We start from the raw sequence: 18,725 nt of genomic DNA on the forward strand, positions 1-18,725 counted from the left end.
ACTGTTCTGTCGTTTCCCTCCATAGTAAAACAGCCATCTATTACTTATGCAATGAAGGGTCAATATTTCCCCCTTGATTTTGCAGCTGCTCTATAGCAAGTCATTTTGTGTCTGCTAATACATCTCCTTTACAACATACCTAACAAAAACTGATTGCTTTTGGCAAATCACGTTGTTAGCACAATTTCACTGCATTACTTCTTTGCTGAGTGTCTCTACATTACAGGAGATCTGCTGCCATTAAGAGACAAGGATAAGAAAACAGTCATTTGGTTTAGAATGGGGTAGGAGATGAAAACACTTCACGTTGCTCTTACAGACTTAATCTAGTTCCCTGGGAACCTTTCCTTTCACTTCTTTCTTACTCTTTTACTAAGTCCTCAACAATCAGAAGTCTAAATAACAGAACTGTTAAGCAAAACACAATGAACTAAATAATTTACTTACTGGAGGGCTTCCTAAGCAGAGCTTTTTTCTTTCTGAAGTTTAAGGGCTGTCAATGTACTTCAAAATCTGTTGCTTTTCAAGCTCTCCCTTGCCAGGAATACATCTGGTTCATCTAAGTGTCTGTAAACGTTGAGCTTTAATTGCTTGCTGGAAAGTCTGCATCTACAACCCAGGCTCCTTATTTAAAGGACTTTCTGAATATCTTTACTAAGAAAAAAAATCTCACTTGTTCTCACGGCCTCACCTTTTTTACATACTGCATCAAAAGAACAACAACAAAAAAATTAGTTATCTTTGTTGTCTTCTGTTTTTTATTCTTCTACAGTCAAACTCTTCCAAAAATTAGGTGTGTGGGTATAACTTTAAATATACAAATGTAGGAAGAAATTTGTGTCATTGTGATGCACCTATTTGGTGCATCTGGTGCAATCCCAGAATGGGGAGAATGAGTTGAAATATAAAACTGTTACATAGTGTAAGAAGTTCAGAATATTTTTTAATAGAAACATTTACAAACAAAATGCTTGTGCCAGGGAGACTGGAAAACCTCCATTGCAGAACTCTGAAGGAACTACTCCAGAACAGAGACCACACTACCCAAATACAAAAAAAAAGGAAGAAAGTTGTTTGGGCAATTAAAGGCTTCTAAGTCAAATTTCAGCTGTAAACAAAGATTTAGAACAAAATTTGAAGGAAAGAAATATTCTAAGACAGATCTTAGTATTTTCACTAACAAATGACACATATAAGGCATATGCCAATGAGAGGAGTGACACAAACCCATGGCCCGTGACCTCAACAGCACGCAGAAGTGCATGGCCCACCTACCAGGTAGGAGACAGGTAATGAAGGGTAAGGGAAGGCACTCAAGAACAAACCGCTATTCAGCCATGAGGTGGCAGCTCATCAACTGAAAGTCACAAAAGGAGGAAGATCTGCAGGGCTTAGATACTCTTAGGAAGGACTGTGAGCGGCTGTGATTCAGCTGGTGAGATGTCAGTTGAAACCATGGAAATTTTTGCTCTACTTCCACCTTAAAGCAGATGGGTTGTAATACATCCTCCCCAATGAAAACAGAGTAACAGAAAGCACATGCGATTGTCTTTCTATATTTTTACTAGGTTTTTGTTTAGGCAACTGTCTGTTGCTTCTCTGAGCAGAAAATAAAGATCTTCAGTAACACCTTATCCCACTGTCTTCTGTATTTAGAAAAGTGCTGCTTGCAGTGCTGCTCTGCAGCCACGTTCAGGTCTGCCTGCTGCAGCCCTCCCTTGTCAAGGATGCACACATTTCAGTACTCAGAAAGTTACGGAAGAATTGCTTGAATTTGTCCTCATCTTGACTAGATCTCTTTGGAGATTTAATGCATGCATTTTAGCACAAGACGGATTATAGTAATATGAATTTGGCTGATCTCTCAAAGGTAAGTATTGGCAAACTACAAACAAAATGTTGCTGTCAAACACTTGACACATACAAAGTACCAAGAGCCTGATTTTGTCAGTTTTACATTGGCTGTCTGTCAGAGAATGAGAAGAGTTGAAAGTCAGCCTGGAACAACCAATGTCACAGAACAGATCTGTGAATTAGGAGGCACAAGTATCATGCAAGTCATATCTCCTTTTCCTGCTTACCCATTATTTCTTCTACAATAATATCCTGTGACTAACTCATTCGTACGGTTATGTAGAAATTTTGCTCCTATCGACAAAATTTGGCCAATTATGATTTTGTCATTTGGAGGCATTGAGATTGACTCTTGACTCAGTTACACTGATAATTCCCTTGTAGTACTACAAAAGTACACGGTTACTTTGTGGGCATGAAAGTTATCTTTCCTGAAATACTCTCATTTTAATTTACAACTGCTAAACTTCCAGTGAAGTGCAATTATTTCTTATGACTTTTTCCTACTTCTTTTCCAAAGAAGTCACTTTAATTGACTTCTTATGTAAGAGACATTCACTGGGGGTTTACAGAATGCAGAACTTATTTACTAAACTAGTTGCTTCCCAACCTTTGGAAGGGAGGGCTAATACAATGGTGCTGTATGATTCTATAAATTCATATTAGCATAAAATACATTATTTAATGCAGACTGTGCCCCACCCCCCAAAAAAAGATTGGTGGAATATATATGAAGTATTTCAAGTAATTGCTTGATTGTCATGCTAATAAAAAAGTAACTCTTCTTCTTTCATATCTCTTTCTTCCTCTTTTTGTGTGCATGTGTGTGAATTTCAAGACCTTTCTGAAAGCATTTCCAGTTTCTAGTCATCTTTAATTTACCGGTATTCAGAAGCATAAGAAAGAAGGATAGGGAGGAAAAGAAAGGTATGTTTAAGCTTCAAAAAACCCACCAAAAAAAAGATGAATGTCCAATTTAGCTCAAAAATGCAATACCATTTGATGTCAGATAAAAGGCTGGATTTTCATTTACTTTGTTAATCATAAATACAATGAAGAGAGGAGAATATCTTTTTTAATTATTTCATTTCATCACAAGTATGATTGCAGTGATGCAGATCATAAAAACGCATTCACTGAGGTGAGCTAAAACCCTTTTACTTACATACTCAATAAAATCAGCAGAGTAAATTGTGTTATTGAGTTCTCTTTGCCAGCTGCCCATACCCTCTTGGAAGCAGTGATCTGTGCGTCAGACACTCATCTCCAAGTGTGGTTAGAAGTATCAAGGTCAGCTGGAAAAAAATGCTAAATTAAATAAATCAATAATAAACATACTGATACGTAATCACAGATGATCTGAAGTCATGTTGTTCAGCTGGACAGCAGCAATAGGCAATACATGATTGACATCCCTGTCACCTTTATGCCAGATGTTGCTGTCAGCAACATGGATTAGGTATGACTAGCGTAAGTCTACCATAGGGGAATTTCTAAAATTTGGGGAGTTCCATCCTGAGAAGAACCTGCAAGAAACCACAATTCACTGTCTACAAGAAATGAGTCTCAGAAGTGTGGGAAACTTTAGGAAACAACAAAAAACAGAAATTAAACCAAAGAACAACAACAAATCTGTAGAAAAAAAAGACAAAACTGTTATTAGCTTGGAAAACACAGCAAACTAATTGCACTAGTCAAGTGCAGCTCAGGCAGGTGTTGTGAGCCCTGCACATCTTTGCCCCTTCCCTGTTACTGAACCCCACTTGCACACTGCTGGCAGTGGGGAATGCAGTCCTGAGGCAGCTTTGGGCCTGGCTCCCTTCCATACTGAGTGAAACGGTGTCTCATCCAGTTCTGGAAGCCCACTTCACAAAGAAGCTTTTGCTCAGTGGCTCCATGGAAGAGCCTTACACAACTTCCCTCTCCCCCCGCTGCAGCCCTCTGCAACAGGGGTGTAAGGGTCCTTGGTGTCACATCCCCCTGAGGGAGCGCCATGTTTTCTGTGTCACTGTTTCTTCAGTGACACAGTGCAGAAACACTGTTTGAAAGGATACAGAAACATAAAAACATGACTGTGTCCTCGGTGGCCAAGACACCCTCCTTACCAGAGACTATCATTTCCATCCCTGAGACCTAAACCGCTCACATCAGTTTAACCAGTTTCATATCATTTTTGCAGTTATGCTGGCTCACAAAACATCACTGGAGGAATGTGGAATGGAAAGTTGAAGAGAAAGAAGCCGTTTCAGTCCAAACTCCTGTTGCCTGAGGCATCAGGAAGCAAGGCAGCTCACTCTGGGCAGTGGCAGCAGTTCACCTGCTAATGCAGGTGAAGAGTTTTGAGATCCTCCCTCCCTGCTCATCGGTGCACAGGGGCAAAGGCCTCCTTACCCCCTGCAGGTCTGCTCCTCAGGGCTTACAGGAATTGCTCAAATGGAAGGCAGCAATGAAAGAACACAGAAGGATCAATGTATGGAGAACATACAACTCAGAGAAATCAATCTGCAAAAGTCTGAGGGAATCTTATTCCACTGTATGTTCGCTTTCTGATATTCATATAGAGAATAGCTGAAAAGCATGTTTAGAAAAAATCCCCATGGAAGGACCGATTAATATTCTGTTTATACAGAAAGAAAGGTATGGATCATCGAAGGAATAACAGGATTTCAAGTGAGAAAAAACAACAAACAGTTTTTCTTCCTGCAACTTTCTCTCACCCTAGCCACATGGGGTTTCTAATTTTAATGCTGAGATTAATCCTACTAAATCCTTGCTTATATGAGTAGAGTCCTGAGTTATACTGTTAGTAACACTATGTAATCAAATTAGTTTTTTGATACCAGAGATCTGATAGCTACCAAAACCAAAACTAAAGTGTTGCTTTAATAAGGAGCATCAGCTTGTTAGCAACCTCTGCCTTTACTTTGCAAACTGGAATGACTTGGATGCCCAAATCCAGAACACATTACACGAACACCACTCCCATCCCCCAAACACTAGTATTTTACTTAAATCACAAACTAGATAAGCCCACATCAGGTTTCCTCTTACTAACATGTAGCTTAGCAAAGATTTGCAAAAATCAATATCAAAATAGTTCCTGAACCTACTAGTTGTTTTTATTAATATTGGCTAGGCAGACAGGGACGAAAGGCTTCCCCGGCTTCCACGCAGTTTGCCAGTGCTCTGGAGAAGACACACTGGCACAACAAATCCTGTGCACACAGCGACAGCAGCTCACCACCAACAACCCAGGCAGCGGGGATGATGCATTTCATGGATCACTCACTATGGGCTGAGGCTTTTCTTAAAGCAGATTATCTCAGCGTTGCCAAAGAAGAAACACAGGTAGACTTTTTTTTTTTTTTTTTAAATCTCAGATCCAGAGACACTGAGCAGAGGTTTTGTTCCAGTGTGTTGCACTGGAGTACAAAGTCACAGCTCTCTTATGCAACATCACAACTGTGCAGCAGGGATTGTTTTAACAGCCTGATCAGCTGCCTGACCACTGGGTTCGTGTTGCTGCTGTATTACAAGCTTGAATAATACTGAAGAGACATGTCCTGAAATTATCACTGAGCAAATACAAATGGAAAGATACGTGTGTTGTTCTCTGAGGACTCAAAATAAGGCACATTTTGAACGCCTAATTTAGCGTAAAGTATTACAAATAAGAGAGGCATGAGAAATAAATGAAACTCAGCATAACTTTCTACTGCTGGAATATGAAAAGAAATATACCAGAGATGTACATTACAAAAGGACCAGGCAAAGATGAGTGGGGAAGAAAGTAATTTGAGGGGTAGAAAAAAAATAAATGCAAACCCACAAGACGTGAATATTCATTGATAAACAGCAAAAGAGAATCAGGACCTGCTGTTGGAAAGTCTTCCAAGGTGCTGCACCATGCACACAGAGGAGCTGAACTGGTCTTTGCCAGAATGAGACAGGTTTTGGGTGGGCTCAGCAGCCTCCTGGGCATGCCCGTCTTTGTAGTCTGTCACATGGAGTGTCCTCATTAGGGAAAAAGTTTTTAGCTGTTGGATTGCAGGTGATCACAGGGAGCCTTGTGGGAAGAGGCACAGCACAGCTCTGAGCACAGATGCCACACATACAAGAGTTGTTATTGCAGGAGATTTATCTGAGTGCACATAAAAGTAATAGTTATTTGTAAAGGAAACTGGAGAGACGAAGGTATTTCTCCAGGTGCTGCAGAGCTTCTTTCTTAGTTTTCTGAGCAGCTTCACACGTTTAGAGGGAACTGGAGCAAGTCTTAGGAAGAGATCCAGGCATACTAAATAAACTTGAAGCTGAAGGGCATCTAGTAGGGACCGGCTGCAATAGCAGATAATTAGAAATGCCCATGAGGGTACACAAAGGGCCGGGGCATGTAAACCAAGTGTTTTGTCTTTAGCGAGAAATATAAAATATACAGAAGAATTTTCTGTTTAAACACAGTCACAGAAACTGACGTTGAAAAGATCGAAGTGTTTATGAAACAGTGGAAACTCCTCACTGTTCAGCATAAGCAGGTAAAGTTATTACCTGTGCCAGCTAAGGGGTCTGTTTGTGTCCCAAAGCAGGGCCCATTGCTGACAGCAACAAAATTCCCACTGACTGTGGTTATACAAGCTTGGCCTTCATTGTAATCAATTTTCAGGCAAACTATAAATAAACATATAACATCTCAGCAGATACAGGCTCAGAGGGTACAATACCTTAAAAGAAAACACACACACGGCTGTCAGTCCAGACTGTGGGTAACAGCGCTGGCCAAACAATTTCTTTTGTTAATATTTAGCTTCTTACCCGCCCCCCCCCAGTTATTGACAAATGCACTTGGTGGATTTCATAATTAACTTGTTCATTAAAAATTATTTTCAAGACAGTTTATGCTAATGCTGTGCAGCCTATGAATGTGCCATGTGTGCTGTTGCTCTAGGCACTCATTAGCAGCTCCGTGCAAGAGGTAGCTCCCACCACAAAGCATCGCTCCGCAAGGAGCCATGGTTGGGGCTCCTCGGGAGCCCTCGGGCAGGCACAGCCCTGGCTGAGGAATGCTTCCAAGAGAGCTGCCTCCGCTTTCCCAAAATCCTCAGTAGGAAAGCCACACACATATAAATATTTACAGGAAACAAATACAAGGGATGACGCCTCATGAATGCAAAGTGATTTCTCTGTTTTCATCAAATAGCTTCTGCAAATATTTTTTTCCATCTATCCCATGGAGATTACTTTAACTAAGAAAACTCATTCCTATTACTACAGGAAATTTTAGTCTTTGTTACTACAAAGAATAAAATGAAAATTGTCAGGAGATTTGAACAAGACATGTAGCTAACTTTAAAATGCCTTTATAAGTTGCTGGCTCCATCTTCATCCATTAATAATAGTGATAGTGATGGAAATAGCCTCTGTGAACATGTGGGATACCCCTACCAGTCCAAGATTGTCTTGTCAAGTGTAGTTTTCCTTTTGATTTTTGCAGATTATTTGAAGTTTTCAACAAGAGAATAGACCTCTCACCACCTTCCCTCATCTTTATATGTGCCAATTAAGAAATTCACCTGTTGTTATTTATTAAAAGTAAGTAAAGTTTAAACAGGACACAAACTTGGTGCCTATGCAGCATCCACATGTCTGAGGCTACTCTGGCAGCCACGTCCTGAGTTCTCACTGCCATTTGGCAACAAAAATGCATTTTTGCAACTAAAAGTGACTCTGCTCTGTACTGGCAGTTCTGACCAAATTTGGCTGTGAAAGCCAGTGTGCAAAACCAGAGGGCAAACGGATGGTGACTGGAAACGCAGTCTTTAATATATAGTTCCCATATTCCATACTAATACTCTTTATTCATTTCTCTGCAAGCTAGCTTTATTGTCTGGTATGCATTCATTGTGAAGGATCAGAAACTATTATTTTTCCCCTTGCTGAACAGGAGACAAAGGCTTACTTTTCACAAGCTCCTGTATAAGCTGAAAGCACTTTTCCTACCCAGTTGGTTAGCAGTGCAGGCAACGACAGTCCTGCCCTTCCTTTATTTTCTCTGCAAGCTGGCATATCCAGAAAGCATCTATCAATAGGTTCTTGTCTCTTTCTTCAGGCAAATGAGCTGGCCAGCCTTGCTGAGGCAACACAGAGAGAAAAACACGGTGGTAAGGAAAGCAGTGCATCTGATGGCAGGAGCCAAGCAGGACTGGATGCACTGCACATCACCCAGGCCCCTCCATGGCACAGATCATGGCTGGTCCTTGGGACGTGCCAAGGAGCCCCAGCACCCCTGGGAGAGCTTCTACAGCCCACAAGGAGTTGTGGCAAGAAGCAGGAGGTTGGCAGCTGGCCCCTCTGACGGTTTCCATGTGCTGGCTGCGGAGGCCCATCAAGTCAAAACTTTCAGTTCACTTTTTTCTCCTTCTGTGTTAATTTTCAGTCACAAGTTCAGCTAAGTGAACCATTAAAAGCGAAACAAACCGAGCTGAGCGACAAATTAAGATGTGCCTCAGGCAGCCAACACGTTTCTTTTTTAACTTCCATCTGTCGAGTGCTGGCATCTGAGGTATGTGACAAAAAAATGTCTCTGCTTATGAACAGCTTCTGACTCCTGCTGCTAGGTGGCTGTGCTGAGGAAGAGGAGGGGGAGGCAGGGCAGGCTGTGGATCTTGAGTCTATCACTCACACTACTGGAAGCTGCTGGATGATTTGGAAATTACATGGAAGTAAATTAAAAAAAAAAACACAAAACAACAACAACAACAACACTTCAGAACTGGAAAACTGATTTGGATGAGGAGATGTATTTTCCTTTTAAAGAAAGGTAACATGGGACTGAGCTAAAGTACCTGCGCTTAACTTTTGTCTTTAGCCATGCTCCAAAATACAACATAAAGCGTCAGATATGGATGTTAAACATTAGGCAGTGTGAATACACTCCTAATATCTAATATAAGAGAAAGGACATTTGTGGCACTGTTATTTACTGAATTGTAGCCCTAGTTAGAAAAAAAGGAGTTTAGAAGTATAGTCCCTTCACTGAAGAGTTTAGAAATAACAGTGCTGCTCAGCAGTATGGAAATCAATGCATCCCTCCATTTGTTCATGACAGACCTAGATGCATTAAAAAAAATTATTGCCTGACAGGCTAAAAAACATTGAAAGAGTTTCACTGACAGTGTGAGAGAAACACCATTTCTGTTTTACAGAGAGCCATGTAGGGCTCAATTTTTTGGTTTTCCTGCAGCACATGAAACTAAAAGCCTCTGACAGCAACAAATGGAGGGCTCTGTAAAGGCTTGGTCAGAGCTGAAGAGGGAAGGCTGATTAATTCTCTGTTAAAAAAAAGGTTTGTTGAAATCATTGGCAATCATTCCACCTGAAGATTACCAGTGAAGGCATTTATTAACATATTTATTAATTTAGCTATATGAACAGTAAAATCACATCTGGTGAATCAGAATTATTCCTCCCCAGAAGTGCTATTTGTGAGGAAACAACCGAACAGCCCTGAACTGGGGGATGCTCTGCAGTTTGTAGGAAATGTTCAGTCCACCATGGGATTAGTCCTTGGAGAAGAAAAAAACACAGCAGGGAAGCACCACAAGTGCGTGTGTTTGTGCCCGATTTTTGTTTAAATTGAAATTCCCTTTTAGTTTCTCCAGTATTAGGAAGACCTCAGTGCACATGAGGTGCAGCTCTCTGGTGCAGAGTACGGATTTCAGCAGTCCTCTTGCAAAACTAGCTGAGCGACTGATGACCAGGCCTCTTGGGAAGACAGAGGAAGGATTACATAGCAGGCTGGTTCACTCCCTTTCCAACAAAAGGGAAGCTAGTTTGGGTACAGGGAGTTTATAACAAACATTTGTATCTAGAAGTGAACATCTGCCAGTCTGTCTGGTCTACCATGACCTTTCCTAGCTGGTGCTTTTTAACTAAATCTTTTAATCTTAGCTCTTTCTAAAAGGGTTCGGTTTTAAAACAGTCTGGTGTTCATTGGTGTGAGCACTTATATAAGAGCTGGAAAGCCATTCACAGGCTACTGACTGGATACGTCTGGTAAGAAGATGGATATAACAAATTAAAAATCCTCCAGGGTGGGGGGAAGAAGATTTTCCTACCTGTTCCTTTATCTATAAATTGAAGCTTATATACTTGGCCACAGTTTTGCCTGACCACGGTGACATCAGGCTGCCAGCCACCTGCTCTTGACGTACTCCAGAGAGCTGTTTTTGGGAGAGGGCCTATCTGGGAGAGGACATATTTGCCTAGTAATGCAGCATAAAACTGATGCTCCCCTTGCATTGTAAAGGCCAGCTCATTTCTAAACCTTTCACAGAAGTGTGCAGAAGCACCTCTAGGTGCTAAGTTTATAGCCTTGCAAGAAACGTATGCATTTCTAGCATCTGCAGTAGGAATCCCAATACAAAAGTTGTAGCAGAAAGCTCATAAATACACTTGAGATGTAAATTGAACACAATTTTTAAAAAGAATGCACTAGTCTGCAACAATATGCAGACAACACTAAGTGTTGGAAAATATCCAAAAATTCCCTGGGGAGTTAGTTGTTTTAGCTAAATTGTTGCCCAATTTATCACCAACTTTTTCCTTACTAGCTTGTATTAGTTATTCTTTGACTAGGCAAAAAATACGTCTGTAAATAGTTTAAGAGATCTCATCTGAGGAGAGTACTACGTAGAAATATATTTTTAATTTGTTTTCAGCATAAACCTGTATTACATACAATTATTAAAACCCTTTCCAAATGTTGAGTTGAGGCTGATTTTGTTTCTTGGATATGAAAAAATGGTTCAGAGCAACATCAGATCTACGGGTTGTGCTGGAATATTAAAAAGTATAAAATATTTATGTACAGACAGACACAGAAGAGATATGAGTTCTTCAGAACATTACATAGATTATATACAATGCTTGATTTAAGTAGAAGTTTAATTTTATAGAAAACATCCACCTGAGCTTAATTTCATTTTTTTTTCCTTTTAAAATCAATGCTAGCCTCATGCTTAGAACAATATTGGAATTTTAGCTCAACACTCTGAAAGTAGGTTAAAAAAGGCCCATCAACTATAAACGTTATCTCTGCCTCCCTATAACAAAAACAATTACATTTACCAAAGATGAAGATGTACCTTGAGTGAAAGGGAACACCAGGATTTTTACTGTAGTAATAAAGATCTTCATGAGTTTTGAGCATACTCTGCAGGACAGCTAGGATGACACCCCAGCAAAGTCCCAGCTCTTTATGGCTCTTAGTGAAGCTTCTTTCTTAATTATGTTATAGCAGACCAAGCACTGATTGAGCAGCAAAATTGCATAATACATATATAAATCTACATAAGCTTTCCTAACTGTGAGGTTTGTTTATTTAAAGAATGGTATCTTTTGCTTTGCTTTCTTTATTCAGGCTTTCTGCTGGGACTTCTCAGAGATCCGGATCAAAGCTACAGTTTAATTTTATTTTGCATCGGGCTGTATAACTTACCACAAATAAACTTGCAGCAGGGAAATAAACATCCCCTCACCTTAAGTGCTCATTTATTGTTCTTGATTTGTCACACTTGATTAAAATGTAGAGCTTGCCTCCCAGGCTGAAATTAGCTTTTCATTTTAAATGACTAGCATTCAGGTCTGAAAAATAACAACCCATTTGTTTCAATATTTACCATGTCCATTCAGAAGGGGCTTACATTATGGCCAATTAGTAGTTAATCGTGATCCATAATTCAAACATTTGCTTGCTATTTGGAAGAGCAGAAATTGGGTTGTACACTCCCCGCCCTACAAGGCTTTGCTCTTCCACTGAGTGATGAGTTACAGCATAGACCCAGGATGGTGCAGCACAACGGCTGTCAGAACTTGATGTGTGTTAATCTTGGGAAGAGAGGGAAAGACAGACACTGTATAATTTGGATAGGAGCACAGATCTATTTGAAGAAGTGACCTTACTCTCATTTTGAGTGCATGTTCTCGGGCTATGAATGTGTCCACTGCAGAATCCAAGTTCAATACAGAACACATTGATCCTTGCTCTCTACTTACGGGATTCCAACTCCTCAAGCAATTTCATCAGTGATGCTTCCTTTTCTCTCTGAGTATGTGCATGGAAATGGATAGAAACAATTTCACTGCAAAAATATGTTCAAAACGAAGGCTCTTGCATGGATCCTACGCTGAAAAAAGTAGGAATGTCTCCCTAAGGTGCAAACATCCCTACAGTGGTTATGGTGAACCAAAAGGCAGGAGTTCACTTCAGCCCATATTCATCCAAAAGCCTGAAATGGACAGTAAATGAGCATCCATAGATCCCATCTGACTGACCTGGATGGCCAAAGCTTTCACGTTCACACCGGAAGTCCTGCGACCAGGCTCTCTTTAAACAGACAACAGTGCTTTAGAAAGATAAAACAAAACACCTTCTCATTTCATTGATTTTCATAGGTATTGCTCTTCACAAGAGTGTTCTGCACTACCTACAAGCTGCGAGTGTCCAGCAGCCCAGGAAAGGACACCCCTCCTGTCTCAAGAACAAGCACATACAGATGAACTGGGTGCAACAGGATTTGTCTGGAGGCCTTCTCCACCACAACAGGGCCTGCATTGCCTCAAAAAGGAAGCCACCTTTCCAATAAACCTTCCAAAGAAGGCTTTCTACCTGAGCTCCACATATAACTCCACTGTCTGCCACTGCAGAATTTGGTCAGTCCCCAGTGGCACTTATCAGTGGTCACACACAGCGGTGCAAAGCTTACAGGGCCCACACAACAGGACTTAAATTTTATACTGACAGTTTACTGTTTTCCATTTAAAAATACAATTCCTCTGGATTATTGTCATTGCTACGGGCAATGCTTTGTGCTGGAAGGCAAGGAGAATAACAACTTCATTTTAATGGCTCTTCCAGTGGCCTGTAGTTCTGAAGACAATTTTGACAAAGAAGCTGGTAACAGGATTGAATTCAGAGCAATCAGTCTTCCAAATGGAAGAAAATATGAATAACAAGAGATTGAAGTATACCCAAGCTGTTTTCCCAATGCTGTCTTACTCATCTCCTGGCTTCTGTTCTTCTCTCTCCCTCGTCTGTCCCCATTTATTACTGTCAGAGTTGTTTTATATGAAGAGAGGACTTCCAGAAATGTGCCCTCAGTACCAGGCTCTCAACACTTTCTGCAAGGACTGCTGCTAATTCTGCATCATAGTCAGTACTAAAACTTTTCTGAGATTCTCTTAATAAAGGCCTGTTCTAAACGACTCGTGGCAGAGTCATAAAGCAGCTTAAGAAATAAAATCAATGTCACCTGGCAAAGTAGCCACTGAGACATCATCATTTTAATTACAGGTTTTAAGAAACAACACTGAGAAGCTGAATTTGTGACAAAGCTTTATGCCTAAAGGAGGGGATTATTCAGCGATGATGGCTTTACCCTTAAACAGTGAAGCGATTTATTGAGATGTACTGTGACAACTACCACATTACAGCTGTAGAAGCGCTCATGTGAAATAACCAACCAGAGAGGATTTTCTAATCAGTAGCATCTACTCTTTTTTATTAGCACTGCACCCATGATGCCTATGAAATGATAGCATTGCTTGTCTGTAGTACAGGATTTTTAAATGCATCTAATCTGTGGGACCTCAGTGTTTTACAATATATTAGTATTTTATAGGGCTTTCTTGCCCTCTCCTCCCAGTTTTGATAGAAAAATGCAGGGTGGATGATGTGTAGGAACATGAATTTGAAACACAGCTTTTTTTTTCCTTCCACCTTTTTTTAAGGAAGGTTCTTTCTAACACCCCTGGGTCTTGACAAAGCAGGTAGTGGTATCTTAAGGATCTTAAATCATAATGTAATCAACATTTGTTCCCTTCCTCCCACGATACATGATTTTGGATACTATAATTCCCCCCCCCCCATCCCTTTTATTTTTAAATATTTTCTAAAAAACATTACAGAAAATAACCTGAAGCATGAAGTGATTTAACCCAGGATACATATTTGACCAGCAAAAGAGCACGGCAGAAAAGGGACACAGTCTTCTGAAAGTATGATAGAAGCCTGGAAGTCTGTAAAGCTGAATAAACAAGAATTAAAGGATGGGATGCAGGACAGGACATCTAGAGACCTGGCCTAAGAAAACTACTCCTTGGCAGGTGGACACAGAGCCCAGGCCTGGAGGCATTAATGGAGGGGAATAGTCTGTTGCAGGCCACAGGGCTACAGAGAGAGATCATGAAATTTAAAGGAGTTTTGGAGGTGTTAATGTCCCATCCTCTCCCAAATAGCTGCCTCAGCAGCTAGAAGGGGAGTGGGATGGGTAGGGTCAGAGTGTGTGCTGTGCCTATTACCTCCCTTCTTCTTGCTGGGCTGGATCAGGGTGGTAGCCTCATGCTGCAAGCCCCTCTCATCAAGCTTTAACTCTTATGTAGAAGCAAGTGAGACAAACTCAGGTTGTACTTGAAGAAGGTAAAATTTGTTCTCTAAAAGGCAAACCACTTCATCCCCTCTCCCCCACAATAATAAAGACAATTCAACCAACTTTCATTGCCACTCAACTTTTTGCTAAGTGTCTCAAACATACAAGCACTATATTTAGTTTCATAATAACTTGGGGAAAGCAATTAAAGCATACAGCTGCTGAAGCAACTGCAAATACTTAGAAAACAGTATCTTTCAAGCTTGAACACAACACATTTGTACTTCTTGATGCTCATACCTAGAGGATTTTACTGTCTCTGAAGACTAGAGATAAAAACATAGTAGCTCAACACATTTTAACTGATAACTTAACAAAAACGTAATTTATGAAATATAATGAATTTCCTACTTTCTGAAACTGAAGAGCTCATCATCCCTTACTATCATATACTAGACTCCAAAATGCACTGCTCCCTCTGGGTAAGATCATTCTCCTTTTATGTTGTTTCTAACTGCTTGTTTTACAGTTGAAGGCTTGCATGGGGGCACACACACAAAATTAATTTCTTGAACTTCATGAAACTCATGTTTCATCTCTCTTTCCAAGATAACTGTCCCAACAAGAGCACAGGTGATCCACATTATCATGAAACATCTATATTTTGCAGAACTTTCCTTCTGCTCTGCTCAGTACAGAGAGCTCCTGAGCTCCACACTAGCTGCATCTGTGCTACAGGAGGAAGTACACAGCAGTTCTCACCTTCTTCTTTCCACCCAGACTTTCTGCCAGTGCAAAGCCAAAAATACAGGGAAATGGCATCCACCCAGGCATTACCCATATAACTAAGGAGCACAGGGTGAATCACAGAGTGCAGCTACCCTTATGATATTGAGGGAAAAAGCTATTGGACCGTAAGCTAGATTCAAAGCAAACAGGAGATTCACATATAAAAAAAAAAAAAACAGCACTGCAAACAAATTAGCACAACAGTTCCCCTTAGACTAGTACTGGAAGGGCAAGAAAATAAAACTTCTTTCTCCAGAAATGCAGAGTTTTCATTTCTTTCTCAAAATACAAAACCCATTTGAACATCTCTGTGAGCAAGAGAGAGAAGCCACCTACCAGAATAACCAGGTCCTGCCAGGCTAGGGACACCCGTGAATCAGAGACGTTAACTTTTCTTTTGGCTCTTCATCACTACCTCCAGATGACCACCTTGCTTTTCTTCGGTTCCTGAGAAATGGCGTGGTCAACGCAATAAAGCCCATCCAACTAGAACTACTACTTAAACTCATACAGACCCCCCAAAAGTTTTGTAAAATAGTAATAACATTCAAAGAACTGATAAAGTTGTTCAAACACAGGGACTGTCTTTGAATTTACACCTTGTAGTAGTTGGCATTAACATCTATGCAGATTCAAGCTTTAACTGAAACTTCCTAACTGATTGAGTACTTAAAAGGGATTTCTCCCAGCTTTCTCTGATGTCTAAAAAAGTATTAACTGATCCTACAGCTGGGATCAATTCATTACTTTCCATCAACTGGGCACTGAAGAGCTTCTTTCCTTAGCAGAGCTGCCTATGAATGTGATTTTATAAAAAGAATTTTAAACATTTTCTTAAAAAAAGGCCATGAATCTTAGGCTGGCTCCCAGAAAGACTAATATTTAAAGACTGAATTGCACCCACCTTATCCCAACCTTTTATGTCATTTCTCTAAAGTTAATTTAGTACATATTAACAGGACAGTAGAGAAAAATTCTGTCATCTTCCCTCCGGCTGCTCTATGGAGCTTTGACCCTAAGCTGTTTAACAACCAAGTGGAAATTAATAACTCTTAAAAGAAAAATTAGGAAAAAAAAAACACACAAGACTATCAGAAATACTTTGAAACAAATCCATTCATGTGAAATCATGACATTAGCATTCAACAGCTGAAGATTTGCAAAGCATAAAAAGGGTATAATCAGCAAACAAAAGGAAATAAAGCACTACAGTGAGTTGCCATACCTTCTTAGGAGGAATTTGTCAGGCTTTTGATAGCAGGTGCTTTAAATTAGTTGACTTAATTGAGCTCTGCATCTGTAAGAAGAGAGATTTTGGAATTTTAACACACATTTTAAAGCATGGTCTTCCAAAACGGAAACTGTCACTCATGAAGATAAGAAACTTTTGAACAAAGGGTTAGTAAAGCAAGTTGAACACCACAAAAAGATACAATTTGTGCCTTCTGAACTCCAATAGTTGCATAATTGGATCATATAACACTCCTTGTCATCATTTTCCATTTTTTTCCATTTTCTCTGGTTCTCTTATTTTTCTTATTTTTCTGTGGTTTCCTTTTCAGTTTAGGAAATTAAGAGGGAAGAGAGGACAATGAAAGTGTTTTTAAATGGCCAAATGCTTGATATAACGCCATTTCCCTTGCAGAACAGAAGTCATCTGTTCTGCCTATGCATGGAAATATTTTAATTTAACAACATAATAAACATTTAGAAACCCATTAATATTTGATTACTAAGTGGTGTTATTATACTAGTGCCACTTCTTTTTTAGAAATATTGGCTCTAAAATTGTATAGATTAAACATCTAGAGGATAAAGTGTACACACTAGTTGAAATTCTCTTGACTAGCTTGCAGAGAATGGCTTGCAGAGAGGGATTGCTTATTGGCCCTTAAATTAGGCCATATCCTGGATTTTAACAGCTCACAAAGAAAGCTTTAAAATTAATCAGAGGGCTTCTTGTTAGTAGTTCAGTTTTGGTACATAAAAAGGAATGATTAGGATGTGAAGAAACAAAACAGAACAGCGAATTAAAAACACAAAGTGGGACAGCTCCAGAAAAAAATGCAGAGAGGGTGTGTGCAGGGAAAATCAACGGACTGCCAGTCAGGACTTTCTTTTTCTTTTTTCTTTTTTGATACAAGGAAAGGCAAAATAGAGAACTGAACCTCGGAGCCTGAATTTCAACCACAGGATTGCTAGCTATTCTGGAATTTTCTCACTCGTGTGTTGAGAAGAAACGCCAAAATTTAAATGCCTTTTTCTGCTGCTCATTTTCCTCGGAGAAATCCATTAACAAAGAAAACTGAATAGAATTAAGTGAAAGAAACACATAATTCTCCAAAAGTTTTGGTCCAGAAAAACTCACTTCCCACCATGCTGTCCTCCAAAGCCATTTTATGTGCCAAACATTATTTTATATGAAGTTCTGTAGGGAAACATGATGGACAGTCTCACTCAAATGCAATAGATGGTGCTGCTCAGTTACGGTCCTGCCCTGGAGGCAGTCATCAAAGGCTCCCATCACAGCACAGCATTTCCATTGCTCTCAGACCTCTGTGGTCACCTTGCAGCTCTTCTGTACATCTTGTTTCTGTACTGAAGTAGTCGTTTAGATTTTTTTTCCCTGTTCGTTGTGATTCAATGAAATGCTGCAGGGAAAAAGAGGGTGAGGAACTGGCATTTGGGATACAGAGATACGTTTTTAATTTATTTATTTTGATTAGGTTTTTAAGTATGTTATACTGCACAGCCAATATCATGTCTATTCTCTACTCACCTAGAAACATCAGGAAAAGTTCCATTTGAGCCAAGTATATGACAACTGAGGGGAAAAAAAAAAGGAATAAACAAATAAACAAGGTGAGGATTAAACATGAGCATGCTGGCAATTGCAGTGTGGTAGGATTGAAGTCCTTGTGTGGTTCCTGGGTTAGCACTGTATCTGTGCAACAATTATCCTTTGATTTTTATGTCTTGCAGTTCTTTCTTTTTACTATTAAGCTTGTTTTTCGGTAATTCAGTCTTTCATTCAAGCTATGAAAATGCATCTGTTTTGGGTGAGCACAGACACAATACAAGTAGCGAAGAGTTTTTCTATTAAACAGATTGAACATTTATTTAGTTTCACACGTGTAGTCCAACTAAGAGGTGACATAGAGAATGCAAAATGGCAGCTATATCTGTTCTCACTAATGCACTGGCAAATCTCAGTCTTTCCACTTCTGTCTTGCATCAGTCTTTAGCACTAAATACTCAAACCCATTTCCCTGATGATTATGGATTTCTCTTTTTCCTCAGAAATAAACATTATTTCCATCCAGCAAAACATTATACCTAATGTTCAGACCTGAAGAACACCTGAATAAGTAAAAAATGAAATAAAATAAAATAAAATAAAAAGCATCTCTATTCTCTGGAGATCCATCAGGAATGATTACTTCCCCATCCTGAGTTCAAATGAGAATCCTTCCAGCACAGGCACACATATTTTCCTGCAGAAACCAAACATTTTTGCTGGCTGCTATCTCAACACCGCATAGAATGAGGTGTGAGGTGTGGAAAGGTGCAGGAAAGGGATGCTCTGTTGTGCTAAAGCAGCACATCACTGCTCTACACCTGCAGTCACCCTCCCTTGGGCAGCCCCAGTGCATACAGGCA

General features: G+C 39.9%; 2 protein-coding genes across 4 annotated transcripts in view; one reads left to right on the forward strand and one right to left on the reverse strand.

Moving 5' to 3' along the window:
* The window catches only part of CBLN4 (cerebellin 4 precursor), a 117,342-nt gene that overhangs the window by 81,314 nt on the left and 17,303 nt on the right, over window positions 1–18,725 (forward strand). The window lies entirely within an intron of this gene.
* Window positions 2,777–18,725, reverse strand: part of LOC310882614 (uncharacterized protein) — a 232,555-nt gene continuing 216,606 nt past the window's right edge. For both annotated transcript variants that reach the window (XR_014573046.1, XR_014573047.1), the window contains 4 exons: window positions 17,845–17,889; window positions 16,291–16,362; window positions 15,402–15,512; window positions 2,777–3,149 (listed from right to left, as the gene is read on the reverse strand). The gene's annotated coding sequence lies outside the window, so the exon portion shown is untranslated. The remainder of the gene's footprint in view (window positions 3,150–15,401; window positions 15,513–16,290; window positions 16,363–17,844; window positions 17,890–18,725) is intronic.

The sequence above is a fragment of the Anser anser genome, assembly GCF_964211835.1.
Source record: "Anser anser genome assembly, chromosome: 16".
Taxonomy (NCBI): domain Eukaryota; kingdom Metazoa; phylum Chordata; class Aves; order Anseriformes; family Anatidae; genus Anser; species Anser anser.